This window comes from Triturus cristatus, chromosome 3_2 (assembly GCF_964204655.1).
Source record: "Triturus cristatus chromosome 3_2, aTriCri1.1, whole genome shotgun sequence".
NCBI classification, from domain to species: Eukaryota; Metazoa; Chordata; class Amphibia; order Caudata; family Salamandridae; genus Triturus; species Triturus cristatus.
The window spans coordinates 832,346,937-832,368,209 of record NC_140584.1 but is presented as its reverse complement, the minus strand read 5'-3'; the positions used below and the strand labels follow the sequence as shown (position 1 = coordinate 832,368,209).

At 45.9% G+C, this 21,273-nt stretch overlaps 1 protein-coding gene across 1 annotated transcript in view; it reads right to left on the bottom strand.

The window, feature by feature from the left end:
* SERPINF2 (serpin family F member 2) overlaps nt 1-16,916 on the bottom strand; it is a 248,280-nt gene extending 231,364 nt beyond the window's left edge. The window contains exon 1 of the mRNA XM_085649072.1: nt 16,752-16,916. The gene's annotated coding sequence lies outside the window, so the exon portion shown is untranslated. The remainder of the gene's footprint in view (nt 1-16,751) is intronic.
* Nucleotides 16,917-21,273: the final 4,357 nt, after the last annotated feature.

The following is a 21,273-nucleotide window of genomic DNA, read 5'->3' as shown; positions in this document are numbered from 1 at the left end:
ATTCAAAAAATGCCTTAAAACGTGTTTTTTTCTTGCCCCATATGCACTTTGTTTGATCCTCATTTGAGCCCATCGCCCTTTTTGTTTTAGATTCATAGATTGTTATTTAGGGACCTATGTTTTGCCTAGCATTTCTCTTGAATGCTCAATTGTGAGTGACGGTTGTTCTCTACAAGTATAACATTTATTAATTCATTCATACTTTCCTGGGTGATAGGTGCACCTTAATGGTCTGTATAACATAACAAACACAGTACCCAGCTATTTTACCCTACAGTAGCCATTACAGACATGCATTGAATAGTTTTATCATGCACACTTTGATGAAAGAAGGATGCGTGTCATTGGAAAACATTTAATTTTACTACAGAGGTACAAACATCACCCCCAGGTGTAGAGTAAACAGTGTATCTGTCAGTACTCCTCTTCTTGGTAGGAATCTAAAGCTGGTGCCTGTGTGGACTTTGAGTCCGGAGACCTCTAGATGAAAATAGGAGGGAATGTTACCATAGAACTGAAAAATACAGGATCGGACAGTTGCAACAAATGGCTCTGACTTTCACCGGTACTGCTATGCACTTGGAAGAGATTTATCTCTTCAGCAGAGCATGATTCTTGTCTGAAGAATCATGGTTTCTTTAGAGAACACAGCTTTCTTTAATGGCATGGATCTTCTCAGAAGTACTGGCTCTCCTACAAAAGACAGTCTTTCTGATATAGCAGATGTTATGTGCAAACACTTGTGTAGTGCGCATTCTGCCATTGGAGCGGCCTTGCATCATTGTAGGTGTTGGGTTACCTTCACAACCTGGTCTCAGGGATTCCAGTACAGATCACAATCTGATTTCTGGTTGTTTCAGTAGGTTAACCTGTAGTGTCTGTGTAAACAATATGCTGCTTACTTATACATGCTTGTGATGGTGAGAAAAAGAGAGGGTACTCTACAGAAGGGCCAAATTCTCTTTTGAAAGACAAGGTTCTTGCAGAAGAGGAAGTTCTCACACTGCCTGCAAGACTATCTACAATTAAATCAGGTGATGCTTCTGTAGGGCATGAGATGGGACTTTTTTTTTTTTAAAGAGGGGCAGGTCTTTCCAAGTATTGTAATGTTCCTTTTGGGATGGTAGAATCTCCCTGAGAAAGGTAGATATCTTTTCAGAAGGAGGTGGTTCTTTTTATAGGATAGGGATCATTTTTGAATGAGATAGGTTTCCAAGTGATCTAACATTTCTCGATGCAGTCAATTTTCCAGTCATGTGCCTTTAGGTGGTTGTTGGAGTTAAAGATACGGATCACATTGTTAAGTATCACCTGCAGTTGCATCCTTAATCAGAAGACACAACTTATGATTAAGGTTTGAGATTCCTTTAGTTAGCATGGAGTATATTAAAGTTTGGTTCTTTTTACAGTTGGCTGGCCCTAGCATTAAGGCCCAAATCTGACTTCATTATGTTTAGAACCCAAGTTTGGATAAAGATTTACCCTCTTTCCCTCCTCTGTCACTCTTTGGTCATGCTCTTGTGGTTACATTTGTGTCTATAAAACCGTGTGGTTTTTTTTTACAGACGGAGAAGAGCCTTAATCAACAATGTCTTCAAAAACCTTAGGTTGTCTAAGAAAGATTATAGACTCTGTTTCTCTAAACCACCATACCCTCTTGGTCAATGCCACAGTAAACTCACAAATCAAATATTTTAAGGAATGTCATTCAGAGAAAAGTTGGATCTACAAGTTTCAGGAAGCCCAAAATGCTGGAGTTTATTTTGATCAAGGAATAAATTAACGAAGACGTTACAACAGCCAGGAAGGCTTACATTGGTTTCATGATGATGGCAAAATTGGGTTGAAGGTTCTCTCCCTATTACATAAGAACATTTGTGAAGGTGCTCCCAAATATTTGTTGTAAGAAATAATTTCTCATCATCTATCCTGGCTGTTCCAGTTGGGCAGCCATATCTTGCTTACTCAGACCCCTTTTCAGTTGACCACCATGGGTGGACTTCATGTGGGCTATTTGGCATGTAGCCTTTATAATACTCTTCCCAATACACTCCACCTCAATCCTCCTTTCTTTGCTTTATGTTTAGGAACTAGCTGTTTTCTAATCCTGAGGCATATAATGCAGAACATCACCTTAAAAATAAACGTATGTTTGTATAGGTGAAATCTTTAATTGTTCTCACTCACTCATTTTCTTCTGATATGTGCGACTCTCAGATGGGGTGGGATCTTCTCATAAGAGAAGTAGTTTCTTCATAGGAGTGGAGATCCTTACAGAAAGCCCAGGATTATCTCTGATGGACGCGGCTTTCCTCAGAAAGACAGGACTTGTGCAAAAGGATAGGGTTATCCTCAGAGGAAATGTGATCTTCCCAGAAATGTCCCTTGATTCTGAATGTCCCTCTCAACCAGTGCCAGGCTATCTTTAGAGGGGAGGTTGCTCCTCAAAAGGCCTCTTCACAAGGGTAAGCATCTCTCAAAGGGGGTAGAGATATCTCCAGACGGACAAGGTGCCCTTCAGAGAAGTAAGTCACTCCTCAAGAGGAATTGGCTCTCTTCAGACGGCTAAAGCTCTTAAACCAAAATTGTGTATTCAATAAACTTGTGACATATTTTATCCACAAAGAGTGTCACTGTCTTTATTATGTTGCATGCATTGTATTGTTATAATTCTAAGGGTCCCTCATCCTCAAAGGGGTAGCAATGCTATGATGTAGACCAGCACCTTGAGAAAGGTTTTTGGTTGTAGAAGTGCGTTCTTTAATTTGGGAGCTCTCAGATAATTGGAATCTCTTCAGAGGAAGTGTCCTTTCTCAATATGAGTGGAGATATCCTCATAAGGTAATTACTTCGTGGCAAAATTATATTTTGCAGTTTGTGCACTCCTACTCTCCAGGCAACAAGTCAGTGTAATGGCCTATTGTGGAATCTAGTGGCCTCTGAGGTGTCGCTGTGCATCAGTTCTAGAAGGTTGCCTTAGCACCGGTTCCTAGCACCAAGGCCATTCAAGTCTATGGCTTATAATGTGAGTAAGCAGCATGGGTAATCTGTGGGCCTTCAGCACCTAAATTGAGCAGTGTGTTTATTTGACTCACATAAAGGAGAGTGAGTGAGTGTGACGTGTCTGTGTGTGACTGGAATTGCAGGTCATGGAGAAGAGAGCGGCAGAGTGCTAGCAGAGTCTCAGTTGCACTCCAGCCCGCATCTTGGTGCCACCATTCCAGCTTACAGTCGGTCTCACACACTTTTGTGTGAATTGCTTTGGAATATTTGACAGATTTACGTAAACTCTCCATTGAGGGCACGTTGCGATCCTATGTGTAGTTCATCCCCAGCTAATTCCACTTGAGAATTCGCAGTGCCAGCCTTTGTTAAGATAGCGGCCTGGGCGAGAGACATTTGACGCCCTTGCTGATGCTAGCGAATTAAATGAGGTGGCAGGGGGAGCCTTTCACGGGCTAGGTCGTGGCAGGGCAGTGACTGGACCCTGAACCCGAACTCCGGACCTCCCAAGCGCACCTCAATTACCGAAAGCGTAGCTGCCTAATGCTGATGGTGGTTTTGCTGGTGTGTGTTGTGGTAAAGGAAGATACACAGTCCAGCTGAATAGATAGAATAATCCTTTATTGTAGCTTGGTTCTAGGATAGGTGAGTAGGAGAAGATAGAAGGAACAGATGCAGCACCACCAGGAGCAGGCTCCTAGCTGCTCAGCCTGGGTTGACCAACTGACGCTCTAAACACAGAGAAGCACTCAGGCATTCTATGATGTCATGAAACATTCCAGCAGAGCAGTACAGTGGTGAATAGTAGAGCAGTAGTTTACTACACATCCTCCTTCCTTGGGGAACGACAGTAGGAAGAAAGAGAAGATACCTCAGAAATAATATTAGCATGAAAGGAAACACATTGAGATGCAAATATCTAATGGTGTAGCACAAGAGGTATCTGGAATACCACTGGCATGAAAAGAAATGCATTAAAATGCAAAAATCATTGAATACATTAAAATTGCAAATATAATTACTACACGCCCCATCCCCCTCCCTTAGGGAAAAAGAGAGAACAAGGCAAGACTTAGGTGGAAAAAAACCCAATGCAATAGAGAAGGGTGGTCACCCCCACAACCTCCCTGTAAGCGGGTACACCACAGGGTAGTCACCCTGGAAAACAAAGGTGGGGATTAACCGACCTTACAACTTCCCCATAAAGGGTACACCAGAGGGTGCTGACCGTGGGACTGAAAAACAACATCCCCAAGAGAAGAGTACCCCAGAGGGTATGAGTCACCTTAGATAACAGGAAGAGTACACAGGGGTCCACACCCTGGAAGTTACACAACCTCCTCTAAGTAGGGTACACCATAGGGTTCGCGCTCTGAAAAACTGGTTTGGGGCACTGACTGCCCACAAACAATACAACCTCCCCTACGTAAGGTAAACCTAGAAGGGTACACCTCCCGTATGCAGGGTAAGCCTAGGAGGGTACACCGCAGGGTACTCCCCCTGGAAACTGATATGGGGCATTGACTACCCACAAACAACACAACCTCCCCTCAGAAGGCTATATCTAGAAGGGTATACCGCAGGGTACTCACCCTGGAAAGGGAACTCACCCTGGAAACTGATATGGGGCATTGACTACCCACAAACAACAGAACCTGCCCTAAGTAGGGTAAACCTAGAAGGTTACACCGCAGGGTGCTCACTCTGGGAACTGATATGGGGCATAGACTAACCACAAACATCAGAACCTCCCCTAAGTAGGGTACACCACAGGGTACTCACCCTGGAAAGCTGAAAACTACAACCTCCCCTAAATAGGGTACACCACAGGGTACTCACCCTGGAAAACTGAAAACTACAACCTCCCCATAATAGGGTATAGCGGAGGGTACTAACCCTTAAAACAACACCATGACTGAATTGGAGTACTAAACACACTCTGGGCCCGATTCACAGAACTAACTTAAGACAAAATCCTAAACTTACTACCATTTTTGTATTCACAGAAGGCACTTACCCACTTCGGTATTCACAGAAGTTAGGACTCCTAACTTTAAGACTCCTAAATGCCTTCTGTGAATACCGAAAGCCTTAAAATTAGGATTTTTCTCAGTTTAGTAGTAGTATAGTTAGGACTCCTAACTTTAGGACTCCTAAATGCCTTCTGTGAATTCCGAAAGTCTTAAAATAAGGATTTTTCTCAATTTAGTAGTAGTAAAGTTAGGACTCCTAACTTTAGGACTCCTAAATGCCTTCTGTGAATACCGAAAGCCTTAAAATTAGGATTTTTCTCAGTTTAGTAGTAGTAAAGTTAGGAGTCCTAACTTTAGGACTCCCAAACTGAGAAAAATTCGAATTTTAAGACTTTCGGTATTCACAGAAGGCATTTAGGAGTCCTAAAGTTAGGACTCCTAACTTCTGTGTATACCGAAGTGAGTAAGTGTCTTCTGTGAATACCAAAATGAGTAAGTGCCTTCTGTGAATACGAAAATGGTTGTAAGTTTAGGATTTTGTCTTAAGTTAGTTCTGTGAATCGGGCCCTCTATGTTTAGTCTCACAACACACTTTTCATGAAAACTGAGATGGAGCACTGGGGCACTAAACGCCCGTTCAAGAACCTATGTTACGAAGTGAATTGATGTACTGAGTGCCCCCACCGCTTACACACCAATACAGAAAATGCAATATGAGTATAGGCATTATAATCAAGGAGAAATTGTTAGGCTCCGGTGAGCGGTCTCTCACCCGAGGTCTCCACACAAGGCTTTCCGCAGCTACCAGCATACAATGCGGTGTAGTGAAGATACAATACTTGAGTTCCTTCAGTGAGCATTCGCTGAACTCCGCCTTTGAAATGAAGTGCCACAACGTTCGAAGGTCCATCCTGGGTCACACACCTGATCATGAGCCAAAAGTTCCATTTCCTCTTCATCAACTGCGCAACGTCCTCCCCTTTTCTTGCCGCACCGGCCGTTGACTGCTGGAGAGAACTGTGTGACTCACCAGGCAATTTACTGGAGCTGACCAGGTGATTTTGGTGTCCGCAAACTTTATTGGCAACGGGGTTGGCAAAAAATATACACCGCAATGAAGATTGCCAAGAAGGAGAGAAACTCCAAACACAAAATGGCGTCACGCATCCCTGACGCTGTGCCGGGTGGCTGGCGGCAGGAGCATGCACCAAAGCGTCCACCGCAGCAAGGAGCTCGAAGAGGAGGCGGACGTCACAGAAGGTAGCTTGAAGGCATGATACTAAGGCAAGTCTGCGCACGTTGAATGTATGTGCGCGGTGAGAGCTCGAGAGGTATTTGAATTGCAGCGGTTCAACTGACATAGGGCAATGCCACCCCCTCTAAACAACCAAACGAGCAAAAATAAGGTGTGCACACTCACCGCACTATACACGGTCTCCGCCCCCGCAAACATGGGCACACACTCACGCAGGATGTCGCTCCTCATAAGACAAGTAGATTGGCCAGTTCCTCAGGTGGTGCCGCTTTCCTCAGGGCTAGTCGCTGTGAAAATTCAGGCTCCTCAGTGTCCAATAGACCAGTCTCGCTCAAGACACCAGGGGGCCCCCACTGTAGACAGTGCAGACATTGTTCACGAAGGGTGTAGACGGAAGCTGCGGTCGGACTCCGAGACTTACATGCGGGTTGGGGGCTCAAATAAAGCAGGGGAACACCGCTAGGTGTACGCACCTGTTGCGCCTATGAGAGGCTTGTTGCTGGAGAGACTGTTCACTGTAGAAGTCTTCCAGGTGACAGCAGGTTCCTCAGTAATGCGAAGACAAACGCCCAGGCTGAAGGCTGTCCAGATGGTACAGGACACTTGTGGGGCTGACCAGGGCGTGTCTTGTGAGTTTCAATACAAGTTTTGAAAGTCTTTAATGTCCTTAGTTCCTTGTCCTTCGGTTCCTTAGTTGTCCTTCCTCCTTACTCCACGTGTAGGTTCCAGATCGTCGCCAAAATGTGGTAAAGGAAGATACACAGTCCAGCTGTATCGATAGAATAATCCTTTACTGTAGCTTGGTTCGAGGATAGGTGAGTAGGAGAAGATAGAAGGTACAGATGCAGCCCCACCAGGAGCAGGTTCCTAGCTGCTCAGCCTGGGTTGACCAGCTGACGCTCTAAACACAGAGAGGCACTCAGGCATTCTATGATGTCATGAAACATTCCAAGAGAGCAGTACAGTGGTTAATAGTAGAGTAGTAGTTTACTACATGTGTCAACGAGGGGGGTGAAGGGAGAGCAACGAGGGAGTGTTTAAGGGGCGGCGGAGGGTAATGGGGTGTAAAAAAACACTGCCCATGGTGTGATAATGGATTAAAACCACTTTAACTTGGCATGCAAACCAGACGCAAACGAGCATTCAGGGTCAGGGACAAGGCTGGAGCAAGATGACAGGGGCATTACCTTAACCCCTTGTGTGCGGGTTTATTTCCCCCGCTGTGCGGGAGAAATAAACGGTGGGCGGGTGGTGGTGGGCTCCCGGCCGTCGTGCGCACACGCCCACCGTGATGCACGACGGCCGGGAGCCGTTGTGCGCACACAAGGGGTTAATGCACGCAGCTCCGTGAGCCCCTCAGAATATTGGCGTCCTGAGCCTTGGCCCAGCTCACCTATGCTAAAGGCCGCACTGAGCATACGATTCTATGCGGAATCGGAAATAAAGGATTAATATAACAAAAACAGTCTACATTAAATAAACTACACATTCGATACAAATTCTAACGTTTGAAGGCACTGAGTGAAATTACTGATAACAGCCATTGTCAAAATATACACTATTTGGCCAGCCCAAGGCCTATGAATATCTGTGAGAAATGATAGGATTGGGTTTCCATAAACACAGTCTCTGGGGGGTGGGGAGCGGCATCCTTTTTCGTTAAACCACAGAAGAACTACCAGCTAATTCTGTCAACTGTGAGTACCACATCGTACCTTCCCAAGCTCCGTCTGTGCTTCTAAAACCACCCCCCACCCCTCTTAAGTTTCAATAATTCTATTAGCATTTTTTCACACAACAAAGCCACATTAATAAGCAGTTGGCCTCAGTTTGTTGCTAAAGAAGTAAATACCCCCAAACACATCTGCCTCCCACCTACGGACTTATGTCATTCTATGCCATACAACCATGCGCCATCATTTTTCATGCATTATGCATTTTGCTCAGGAGTCCAGGAATCTTCAGAAACCACCTATTTTATTCGGTTACCTCAGTCTCCCCTCATAAAGATAGCATAGCACGTTTTGCAGCCAATGATCAGAAGGCTACCAGCGTCCTCTTAGTTCCTTCTGGTGGATGAATGCCTTCTGAGGGGGGCTGAGTAGTATCACTGAAGGGCATCTAGAGAGGGCACACCTGTAACAAGGCATTTTCTCTCCAACACATCATCGGTGTGGACAGGACCACAAAACAAGAGGTGTTCCCTGCTTTTCACAGCCTCTCCAGCAGAGGTTTGATCTTTTGTTGTCAAATCTAAATAAGCCGGCAAGAGTATAGCACCACCCATTGAATATTTTATGAATGGTGTGAAAACCACTGAAAGCTAGAGCCAGGCTGGGGCCTGAAGCCTGTCTTTGGCTCAGCTCGAGGTCCTGTTGGAACCTCGAGCCCACAACGCGCTGAGCTTATGTGGTCTCTACCTGCCACACTCCTTCCCTCCACTGAGGATGTGGCGTTATGGTCAGACCTGTCGATTGTGGAACTGGGGAAATCGGTTTGAGTCTCTGTGTCGACTCAACATTCTGTGATTCTGGGCAGATCACTTAATCTTCCCATGCCTATAAACAATGCATGTGTCTATGTTCGGGTGACCGGATTTTGATAAGCAAAAAACTGGGACGAGCCAGACACTAAAGTAGTTTTACGTCTATATCTGGCCTGTTCCGTGAGCTGATAAACGGAGCGTTGAAACTTTTCAGACACTCACCCCCAGTCACAGATCTAGGTTGAATCCATCATTATTCTTTAGCTCACTTCGCCACCCCAGTTCAGACACAGCTATATGCAAATCAGTCATGACCCTGTGCCTCATAGGAACAGTCCAGACTGAACTGCCAAGCCATGTCTTCCCTGGATCAAAAGAAGGATCCTGGGACCGGTTTCGGGGTAACACCCCTCATCAGCCAGGCTAACTTGAAACCAGTGGCAAAGTGAGCAAGAGACTCACGTCTGGGCATACCCTGCCAACTTAGGGTGAAGAAAGCAAACACAAGGAGATGATGGACGGAGCGCTGAAACTTTTCAGACACTCACCCCCAGTCACAGATCTGTGTTGAATCCATCTTCATACTTTAGCTCACATTGCCACCCCAGTACAGACACCGTTATATGCAAATATGTCTTGACCCTGTGCCTCATGGGAACAGTCCAGACCGAATTGCCAAGCCATGTCTTCCCTGGACCGGAAACAAGAATCCTGGGACCGTTTTTGGGGTAACACCCCTCATCAGCCAGGCTAGCTTGAATCCAGTGGCAAAGTGAGCAAGGGACCCTTGTCTGGGCATACCCTGCCAACTTAGGGAAAACAAAGCAAACACAAGGAGATGATGGACGGAACGCTGAAACTTTTCAGACACTCACCCCCAGTCACCGATCTGTGTTGAATCCATCAACATTCTGTAGGTCACTTCGCCACCCCACTTCAGACACAGCTATATGCAAATCAGTCTTGACCCTGTGCCTCATGGGAACAGTCCAGACCGAACTGCCAAAGCCATGTCTTCCCAGACCGAAAACAAGCATCCTGAGAGTGGTTTCGGGGTAACACCCCTCATCAGACAGGGTAGCTTGAATCCAGTGGCAAAGTGAGCAAGGGACCCACGTCTGGGCATACCCTGCCAACTTAGGGAGGACAAAGCAAACACAAGGAGATTATTGACGGAGCGCTGAAACTTTTCAGGTGTTGAAAACAAGCATTATGTGCAACATTGACCCTAGAGCATACACTTTACAGATAGCATAGTTCACATTAACAATAAACTAAAAATATATGGGAAACCCTTTTTGAGTACGGTGTTCAATCTGTATACAGCTGTTCAGAGAAAGCCAACATATTGAATGTCAACCCAAAACAAATGTCCTACTACGGACAGCTTTTATCTGTATCAAACTCGACATAACTCCGGCCCTACATTAAGAAATTAAGTTGCTAGCAGTAAATAACTGAGTACTGTAAACAGTGTTTACTCTATGGAGAGAGTTCATTCTGTACCACTCTGTTTGCAAACACTGAAACTCTCATGAGGCCCTGCTGCCAAAACCCCCCTATAACGCCAACCCCACGCTGTACACAGCCTTCAGCCGCGCGCAGTTAACCATTGGGCCTGGCCCCTGGGACTCCAGTCCCAGTGCTCTTTATTAAACCATTCCCTGACTGATTTCAGTCCCGGGGATCCCATCCCCTGGGTCAATGAGCAATTTTTATGGTGAGGGGGGCAGGCGGCCCCCTCACCGGGCCAATTTCAGGCCCAGGGACCTCATCCCATGGGGCCAACTGCAATCTTTATGCAGGGGGGCATGTGTTCCCATCCCCCAGAGCCCAGTGCAGTTTTGAAGGGGGAAGGCAGCCTCCTCTCCAGGCTGATTTCGGTCCTGGGGATACCATCAACCGGGGCCCAGCAAAACTGTTATGGAGAGGGGTCATGCAGCCCACTTCCCTGGGCCTATTTCTGCCCTGGGGACCGCCCCCCCCCCACGGAACCCGGCAACATATTGAAGGGGGATGGGAGCACGTGAACCCCGCTCCCCGGGTCTATTTCGGCCCTTGAACCCCATCCCTAGAGCCTAGAACCATATTCAAGGGGGGAGGCGTAGGTGCCCCTCCCCTTCTCAGGCGGATTTCGGCCCCCGGGACCCATCCCCCAAGACTTGGCACCATATTCAAGGGGGAGAGGGGACGAGGCCCCCCCTCCCCGGTCAAATATCGGCCCCTGGGACCTATTCCCTGGGGGCCAGCAAACATATGGTGGGTGCCCCGGTACCCACCCAGGGCACCCACCACACTATACTTGGGGGCCAAAGGAAGGAGCCCCAAGGCCCCAGCAGGCTCCCCGCATCTAAGCGGGCCATATACTTAGATCTGGGGATTTAGATCTAAAGTCCGCTCCCAGCGGGTGGGAGCATTTTTTAAGCGATCTTGATGTTTGCTCCTGCTTGGCGGGAGATTTAAAAATGCTTCCGATAAGCCAGAGAAAACAGAGGTTATCCCTGCCTGCGCTGGTGTGGGCAGGGAAACAGCTATGTCCTGGGAGTGGGCACCCACTCTGTGAAAGTTCAGCTTAGAAGATTGCTGTACCTTTTGTATGTCCATCCATACGCCCAACCTTTCATCCAGCCTCCCATCCATTCAAGCACATAGAAAATGCACACATGCAGACACATAGCCATGTCACTCATTCTTTCATCCATCCATGCACTCGCTCATCTGCCAGCAGCAAACTTATTTTCACAGTTACCCAATGACACAGGCACACAACCAACACCCAAATTAAACAAACAACTAAGAAGCACTTTGGCCTTTAAAATATCCAGACCGATTGGCTTTGCCAGTGCTTGTTGTTGAGTGGAGAAGATTTGGCTGTCCCTTAAACCAGTTCCTGTAGTGTATCCAAGCTTCCCCCTGACCTTTTGAGTGTAGAGAAATAATGCCTTAAATCGCTGATGAAAAGGCTGAGCATGAGGTGAACTCTTCATTAGATCATCCTTTAAAACTGGCCATCATAAGTGCTCTTCCTATGGTTGTTTCTGGCCGATTATAATCAGCACCTAGGCATCATTTTGATGGAGGATTTGATCACTATCAAAGATCGTGAACAATATAAGATATTTGACTAAAATAATGCATAGATTTACGAATCTCTAGTTAAGATGCATTATTAAACTCCGCTTTTGCAACAAAAAAAGAAGTATGACCTTCAGACACTCTCACTCTCTTTCACAAAGATTTTGCTTCTTCGTCCGTTCAACAATACTCAGATTTTTCAAAACCTACGATTTCAGTCATGGTGATTACCCAGCTGTTATGGTAGTCCAATGCAGTGTGCAGTTTTGGGTATGTTAATATATAGTTATGTTAATATAATTTATAATGCTCGTGAATCACCCCAGAAGGGGTATTTCAGCGCCTCAAGGTGCCACAGGCAAGCAGCATTAGTATCTGAAAAGTTCCGTTTTGAGAGAGCTTCCTAAAATGAAAGTGGTCTATACACTTCCGTAGATGGGAAGGTGGTTCCAATATAAAGGGGCCCAATAGGAGAAAGCTTTACCCCCAGAGCATGTTTTCCTAACGCAGGAATAGTGAGAAGAGATCTCGGCCTCGACCGCAAAGGTCTGCTTGGTAGGTACGAAATACGTTTCTTTGTCACATATCTGGGTCCTCTGCCGTTCAATGATTTGTGCACTCTGCAGCAGATCTTAAATATAATTCTGTTGTGTATGGAAAGCCAGTGGAGTGAGTGTAAAAGGGGGAGAATGGCTGGTTTGGCTGGCAAATTCTGAATGAGGCAAGCCGCTGCTTTTTGGATAACTTGGAGTTTGTTTAATAGAGACTCGCTAGTGGCTGCCAAAACGTCATAACAGTAGTTTAGGCAGCTGGCCACTAGTGTCTGTAGTAGGGTTTCCAGACTGAAATTGGTAGTAAAGGGAATATTCTGTGCAACAGACTCATCATATGAAAGGAGGTGCCATGGGTAGCCACTATCTGATCTTTCGTAGTGAGAGACTGGTCCAGGCAAACGCCAGATTTTTAACTGAAGACTTAGAGGTAGGGGCTATACCCAAGTCAGTTTGCCACCAATCTGGGGACCAGAGTAGTTGGGCATTACCAAAGAGCATAATAACCGTCTTGCTCGTATTCAGCTGGAGAAATTTCTGAGTCATCCAGATCAAGAGGAAATTTATACCCTCAGAGAAGCGTGCTTTGGTAGTATGTAAATCGTTATTGAAGGAGATGAGAAGTTGATTGTCATCCGCATATGAGAGGGGAGTAAATCCAGAAGATCTGATAGTTTTGGCAAGGGAGGCCACATAGATGTTAAATAATGTGGGGCTCAGACAAGAGCCTTGAGGCATCCCCTTGTTGAGCTCTAATGTGCGGGATCTGAAGGGCCCTAAATTGATGGTCTGGGTTCGATGAGTTAGAAAACTCACAAACCATTGTAGGGCGACGCCCTGAATACTCATCTCTTTTAATTTCTGGAGCAATCTATGATGGGACACTGTATCGAAGGCTGCCAACAAATCAAGCAGCACTAACAGAGCAGGCTGATTTGCATCTTGGGAACTTCTGATGTAATCCGTTACTGCTTAGAGAGCAGTTTCTGTGCTATGCATGGGTCCAAAGCCAGATTGGGAAGAATCTAGGAAACTGTTGGATTCTAAATTCTCCATAAGTTGTTTATTAATGTGTATTTCCAGCAGTTTACTAATCAGGGAGATAAGCAAGATAGGGAGGTAATTCGACAGGTCAGAGCCAGGGAGAGTGACCTTCTTATGAATGGAAATGACCTGTGCAGCCTTCCAATCCAGTGTAAGCCTACCTGAGCTCGTAGAAAGGTTTGATCGAGAGCAGATGGTGGGGGCGAGCTGACTGGCCATTGCTGAGATCTTGGCTAGCACTATGTCTAAAGAGAACCCTTATTGTTGTTCCTTTACCTTTGTTATTACCATGTATTTTATTGTAAAACTCAATAAAAAATGTCAACACATAAAGAGAACCCTGATTTGGTAGTCTTCAGCATTTCACAGACGGAGTCAGCCTTAAGGGGTACAAAGTTCTCTAGTATTCCCGAACCCACAACATTAGAGGGGAAGCACTGGGATTCTACTCCCAATTGGTCACTTGCTCCAGGAAATTTGTCGTAGATCAAATTAACTTTTTATTCGGAATGGTTTGCAATGGCATCACATAGAGCTTGCGAGGGAGGGGCATCTGTCTGTGTTCCAATCTAAGTGATGTCATGAAGCATGTATGTGTCATGGGGATTTCCACCAGTTCAGCTGAGAGAAATCATTTGTTTGGGAGCTCAGCTGACAACACCAGGCTCCTGGTGGGGAGGGGTCGGGTGGGGAAGCTTCACTCATATCTTGAAACTTAACCCGAATAAAGCTTCTTAAACTCGCATCTATGCTTGGACTATCCATCACCTTAACCATCCTAAGACCAGCATACTTGGAGACAGAACTTAGACCTCAACACTTCTTATATCTGGATGTTTAGTTATGGCGCGATTTGTTTACACGATGCGTACAGCCGGAAATGTCCTCATGCACTGATTTTATATTATTCTGTTTTTTTCACAGCATTTGTTTGTTCACACTCTTCACAAGCTCCTTGTGGATTACAAACTATGATGTATTGACCATTGATAATTACTTTCTGCATAAATATTGTTACTTGTTCCCCCGCTGTTGTTGGTCCACCTCTAGTTCCTTAGTTTGGTGCCTGCCACCTGTTTGTCCATGCATTTATTGTCCCTTAGCATGTGCCTTTTCTAAGTGAACATCGAAGGAACCCTTGTTGTCAAAGGCATTGATCCCTAGAGGTGTCAGTTCTGAGATGCAGCTGCAGAGACAGTTCTGTCGCTGTCTAGTAGCTCCAGTCACCTCTTGCAGCCTGGTGCCTGGTGCTCTCCTGCTGCCCCCTTTAACCTGCTCTGCTCATTCCCTCTCTACCTGCTGGTTAGACACCTGAGATCATCTGCGTCACACGGTGAGATTCTAACATTTTCAGAAAGACCACTTCATGCACACGGGCCCTCATTCATTCAGTCCATCATGTTCGTTCTTTCCCTCCCTTCTTGGGTTCTCATTTCACTCGCTGCTGCCTTCCTCAGCGCTTTAAGACGATCCTAGGATGGCATACATAGGTATATAAAAAGTCTACATAATATAACAGTGCTTTTGCTGCATTTTGATCATACCCGGGATATGGGATATTTTATCTAGGGTCAAGGACTCTAAGCATGCGTGCTTGATGACAGCGCCTGTCACCCTGGTAGGAATGTCTGCCTGTGGCTAACTACTCAAGGAAGCTTCTCTGTTAACAGACACTTCACCCAACTCGAAAATATATCAATGGAAGGACACTTGACTGTCCCACACCTGCAAAGTGCTGGTTGAGAGGCTCAGTCAACTCGGAGCCACCTGGAAAAATGTGCCCTTTGCCTTGATAGGGGCTCAGTCCACTGACATGCTACTGGAGGGGGCTGTGCTGGTCCAGTATGTGCTCAGTTCACAGTGCGACACCAGACATTTCCATACCTGAAAAACGTGGTCTTGTGCTTGGATCGGGACTCGTTCTACAGAGATTCAGCCACAATGTGATGCACACCTGTACATGCCTAGTGCCTAATAAGGACATTTCTCATTCACTTGGGACCAGTTTGAAATGGAGGCTGGGCCAGACTGGAAACCACTGTCTGTCTAGACAAAAATGTCGAAACCAGCCCCATACTGCAGGAAGCCACAACTAGAGCGGGGTATGGACATACTGTTGAGTCATGACAGACCATTCTGCTCTGAACCTAACCCCCTAGCCTGCAGCCCACCAGGAATATGCCAGAATGGCAGAATAGCCAGCCCGGGCTTGAAGGTGGGGTGGGGTCTTAGCCCACTCAGGTTCCAAGCCTTCTACCTTACAAATTCCAGCCTTCACACGCTTATAGTGAGTGAGTCAGATAAAGGACATTTCAGTATAATTTAAATTTAACACTTCTAGGTGGAGTATAATGCTTATAAGAACTGTGAACAGTACCTGGTACTGTTTTAGAGAGTTGTGCTGCCTGACACTCACTTCATCAGCTTCCACCTGGCTGAATCTCAGTTTAATTAGAATCAAAGAGAATCTTCCAACACAATGTGGACCAGGTAAAAAACACACATTACATAGTCCTGGCTTTTTCATCCGTCACACCCAGCAATATTCCAAAGTCCGCAGTGAACCAGACACAACAATGCACAGTGATCCTGACTTGATCAGTAAGAAAGCCCAGAACTTTCCACAAGGCCCACAGTGCTAAGAAGCAATATTAGTATCAGAAATGGGCTAGTAGATTGCTGATAGCGTTTGAATATTGTTTTAAGGGAAACAATTGCACTTCTCTTGGGGTTCAGCAGAAGTTACATTGTTGAGCTGTGTCTGATTTTGAGGTAAACCCCGAATTTGAATCTTCATGGAACCCACCACCCAGGACCCTTTTGCAGTTAAGTTCTTCTAGGACCCTCCTTAACTGTCTTCTTTTGGGGCTCAGGTAAGGCCTTCTTGGAACTTTCTTTTGGGGGACAGAAAAGGCTCCTTCGAGCGAGAGCTGCTTTTGTGTGTGAATACAAACTGGTTTGGATTTCTTTTTTAAGTTTCAAGATCTCGACGTGTAAACAGGACACCGTGCTTCCAATTCTCGAGGTGAGGGTCTTCGTTTATTCTAACTGAAAGAGTAGAAATAACTAAAATGAAAAGAATGATTTATAAAATAACTCTCCAGGACTTGACAAGTGTTCTGCTGACCTGGGTCAATTAGCACCTCCCCCTGGGCGCTAGTCATTGCTTTCAGACAAGACCTCTCCGGGGAGCCTGCAGCTCCAAGCCGCACTCCCCTTCACCAAGCTCGTTGTGTACGAGGGGCCTAGCTGCTCGAAGCGAGGCGCCGAGAGGCACCTTCTTTCCGTCTACACATCAGAGAGAGCAAGGTATGCCCCCCCTAGATCCGCACTTACTTCCTCTGAAGACCCCGCGCGCCTCTCACCTGTGTCCCAGGGATTGTGTCCTTCTCGGGCAGCAGAAAGGGACTCCGAGGCACAGGACAGGCCCTGGGCACGACGCTGCACGGCTACCTCCCCCTGTCCAGGTGAGCGACGAGAGAGGGAAGGCACTTTACTCCTCTCAGCAAATATTGACCTGCACTACGTCCGGTTAAACATTGGATGCGATCGGGAACATGTTGCTCTGTCTACCCGCTGAAATATAACACCCGCCCCCTTCGCCCCCCCCCTTCTGTTTACCTGGTTTATCACTCCCGTCAAACTCCTCATGAGGGTTGCCTGACATCTACGACGTTTATCATGAACATCCACTGAAGAATCTACCCCTACAACCCCCCTCGACGCACCCTACTCATCCCCTTTATTCCAATTGGTCCCATTGCTTACCTATAGTTTCTGATGTTCATTGATTCACCAGACGCAAACGTTTTGCAATCGCATGCATTTCTCACATGTTCTCACAAAAACACCGTTATGCAAACTGGAGAACGTCCAGGACTACTTGACAGGAAATCACACAGTATTGTCCATTACTTCCCTGAAACTATTTAAAGAGACACAGTGCTCTGGAACTGCAGCTGTGAATCTGCCCGTGATCAGTGGAAGACCATCACGCCCACCTAGAGACCATCAACATAAACACCAATGTGCCATATGGCTAGCGGACCACAAACGTACCATGTGATGCACATGCTGCAATGTGTCTTCTTGGAGATCACCAATATGTCCCCTGATCATCCGATCATCAACATTGTCACTAGCAGACTAGTAAAGTGCTCTGGACGGCCAGTAATATGCCCTCTGACCAGTTAACTACCACTATGTCTGCTGACAAGCAGGCCCCTAATTTGTCCAGCGACGAGTAGATCATTACTGTGCTCTTTGCTAATTGCCGCTTAATATGCTTATGACCGAGAGACAATTAATGACCTGTTAGCAGACCAATGACATGCTACCTGACTCCAGAGAACACTAAATACCACCACGTGACTGGCAGACCACCAAATGCCAGCTGCACAATATGTTCGCTAAGTGGCAGATCACCATCACATTTCCTGACTAGAATAACACCACTGTTATCCCCGATAGACATCCTTTCAGATCATCAGGCCACTTGACCTATGGACGACCAACTTCCCCTTGACCTGCAAAGCACCAACATGCAGCCAAAGCAGTAAACAATCAGTATGATACCGGATCAGCGAAAGACCAGTATGCTCCCTGACCAGGAGACCACCAACTTGGCAACTGGTCAACACACTACTAAAAGCCACCTGGAAGTCTGGCAAATCTTATGCCAACTGGTCCTCTGCTCTGCTGAACACCATGATGCCCCACAACCAAAATACCAATGTGCACCCTGACCTTTAGATTGCCAACGTACCCCATGACTGGCTGAAAGCAAAGGTGCTCCTAAGCAAACACACATATGCATGAAATATGACCAACACTTGCCCCTGTATGAGGTTGGAATTTATACTCCAGTTTGGATTGACAAATATTTGTCGGAGAGATCTGGATTCACACTATTCAATTATATATGATACCCCCATTTCATTAATCCTCACTCTTTTTAAAATATGTGTTTAACATAAATCAGATGAAATAATTCATTTCTTTCAAACTTAAATATGTGCTTAATATAAATCAGATGAAATAATTCATTTCTTTCAAACATCTCTAACCTAACCTTAAGCACATTAAACACTAGGTTTGCACATTTTATCACTCTTGATTTCCTCGAGCCACAAATATGCTTGCATACCTATCAAACTATCAACTAAACGGCATTTCCTCAAAAATGTTAGGTTCACAATTTTCATACACATTCAACCATTCAAACCTGTATTAGGCCTTTTTTTCTTTGTGTATTTCCCTAGTTCACCTTGGGGTTCTTCAAAGGTTTCAAATCTGCTATCTACTACATAAGCATACAAACTATTTAAAAACATCCACTAACATCCACAGTGAAAGAAACGACCCTGAGAGACCTGACACAAATAGAGCACTTTCTTACATGCACAAGAGGTAGACGGTGGTTATATCTACACTATACCATTTAGGACTGAAGGCCTGCTACCTGACCACTCATCCTTATCTAGAGAAGTGGACCATGCTTACAGGACATGTAGGAAGGTGGAATCTGACTGCATGGTTGCCCCCACTTTTTTCCTGGTGTTTTGCTGGTTTTTGACTTAGTCTGACTGGGATCCTGCTATTCAGGACCCCAGCCTATCTGCTTTCTCCCTAAAATTGATACTTTAGGTACACTCCAGATTGGATTCTGGGGTGCCCTTATAAGTCCCTAGTATATGGTATACTATGTACCCAGGGCATAGGCACCCCAGAGGCCTACCAGGGGCTGCAGCATGTATTATGCCACCCCTGGGAAGCCATTCAAAATGACACTCTGTAAATATGTTATAAAACTACTCTGTAAATATGTATTATATAACTGTCCAAGCCTAATCGCTGTTAAAATGTAATCCTGAGTGAATTTGCATGGACAAAACAGATCCCATCACTCATCACCCCCTCCCTTACCTCCTCCCTCCCTTTTCTACCTCCCTTATTCCTTTCCTCTCTCTCCTGAATTTCTCTCCCCTTACCTGTTTTTTTTCCCTATGCCTGAGCCATGCTTCTGTAACTCATAAATATATATATATCTAAATATGAAATATATAATTGTCCAAGCCTAATCGCTGTTAAAATGTAATCCTGAGTGAATTTACTATTTGTATATATAGAACTCTAACCACTAGTATATGTAGTAGACCTTTGTACTTACTACCATTCCTATGTGATTTTAGAGCTTTCCGTTTGTATCTCTTCCTTGAGTGACTTTACAACTTGTACATTTGCAATTTTGTTCTCTGTTTGTATCTAATATGTAACTCATGTAATCCAAAGTGCTTATGTAACGCAAATGGTTTTTCCCAGCCTCCTGACCCCCTTCCCTCTTTCCTCTCCTGGGGAACTGTTTCTTCCTTATTGGACTTTTACAACTCTAACTTCTGTAACTATGTGCCCTTTTCCAAAGCACTCCTTCTCCCCTTGTTGGGGGGAATCCAGCATTTATACCCTGGAGTCTCAGAGACCCCTCTGAGAGAGTCCACAGCATCAATAGGAGCCACACAGCGAAGGTGTGGGCATGGTGCCCCTTGCCAAAGCACTCCCTCTCCCCTTGTTATGGAGGGATCCAGTACGTATGCCCCGGAGTCTCAGAGACCCCTTTGAGAGAGTCCACAGCGTAAAGGGAGCCACACAAAACAGAGGTAAGGGAATGACACCATTTCCACTGGGATCACAGCACACCGGACGTTGGACGCTGTTTTTCCTTGTCTCCCGGTTTTGTTTCTTTCACCCTCCCCCATCCCTTTCCCTCTTTCATGCTTTGTCTACCTCCCTTGCTCCTATCCCCTCTCCCATGAATCTCTCACCTTACCTGCTTTTTCTCTTACATATATGTTTTTAATGCATGTAACTACGCTCCAGCAACTTGTAACTATGCTCTGAAACGGTGTTACTTGTAACTATGTAACTGGTAACTAGGCTCTGAAACAATGCTTGTCCTCATGTAAAGCGCTCTGATACCTCCGGGTCTAGCCAGCGCTATATAAAACTTTTCAAATAAATAAATAAATAAAACACCACACGTCTGCTACTGCAGCCTGTGTAAGGTGGTGTATGCACCCCTTACTGAGAAATAGGTTCCCTATATCTCTCCATATCACTGCACATATAAACCTATCAGTCACCCCTATGGCAGGCCTTATCAATCCTGAAGGCAGGGTGCTGGGTTTTATGTGAGAGGGTGCCCATGCATGAGCAGAGCCCCTCTGCAGCCTTCGGAACCTTTATTCCGGGGTTGTTTGTGATGCAGCCAGACCATATGCTCATAAGTGCATTATAACCTCGCTGTAAATGCTAACTTTGGAATGGCTGCATGGAAACATGTCGTGTTTGGTGTAAAACACTTTGGAATCCTACCTCTACACCAGTAACTGGTTTGGGAGGTATGATTCCACCGTACTATAGGGAGAAACATGACAGCACCAGTACACCCGGTACCAGCTTCAAAGACCCTGGCATCACAAAGTGGATGCTGCCAGCCACAGACACGAGTCTGCCCTCCCGCTGCTGGACAAAATACCGGCAGGGGAGGCCTGGACAATAGGTTTCCTGTCACAGAGAGGTGTACCCACCTCCCAGACAGGCTTTAGTGTATTGGGGCTGGGTGGGTGCACTCCAAGAGTGTTTTGATGTCTGCACTGGGGGCACATTTGGTGTCCCTGTGCATAGTCCAGCTCAAACCGGTTGCAGGGGCACTCAGCTCTGGCACGAAACGGGACAAAGGACATGGGTGTAGCCACCCCTCTGTCCTGACCCTCCCATAGGTGGGTCCCCAGAGTTTATCCCACCCCTTCCTTGGGTATAAAGTAGGAACCCCTGACTACAGGACATTAGATTTACCTGGACGAAACTCTGCTACAGAATCCCAGACCT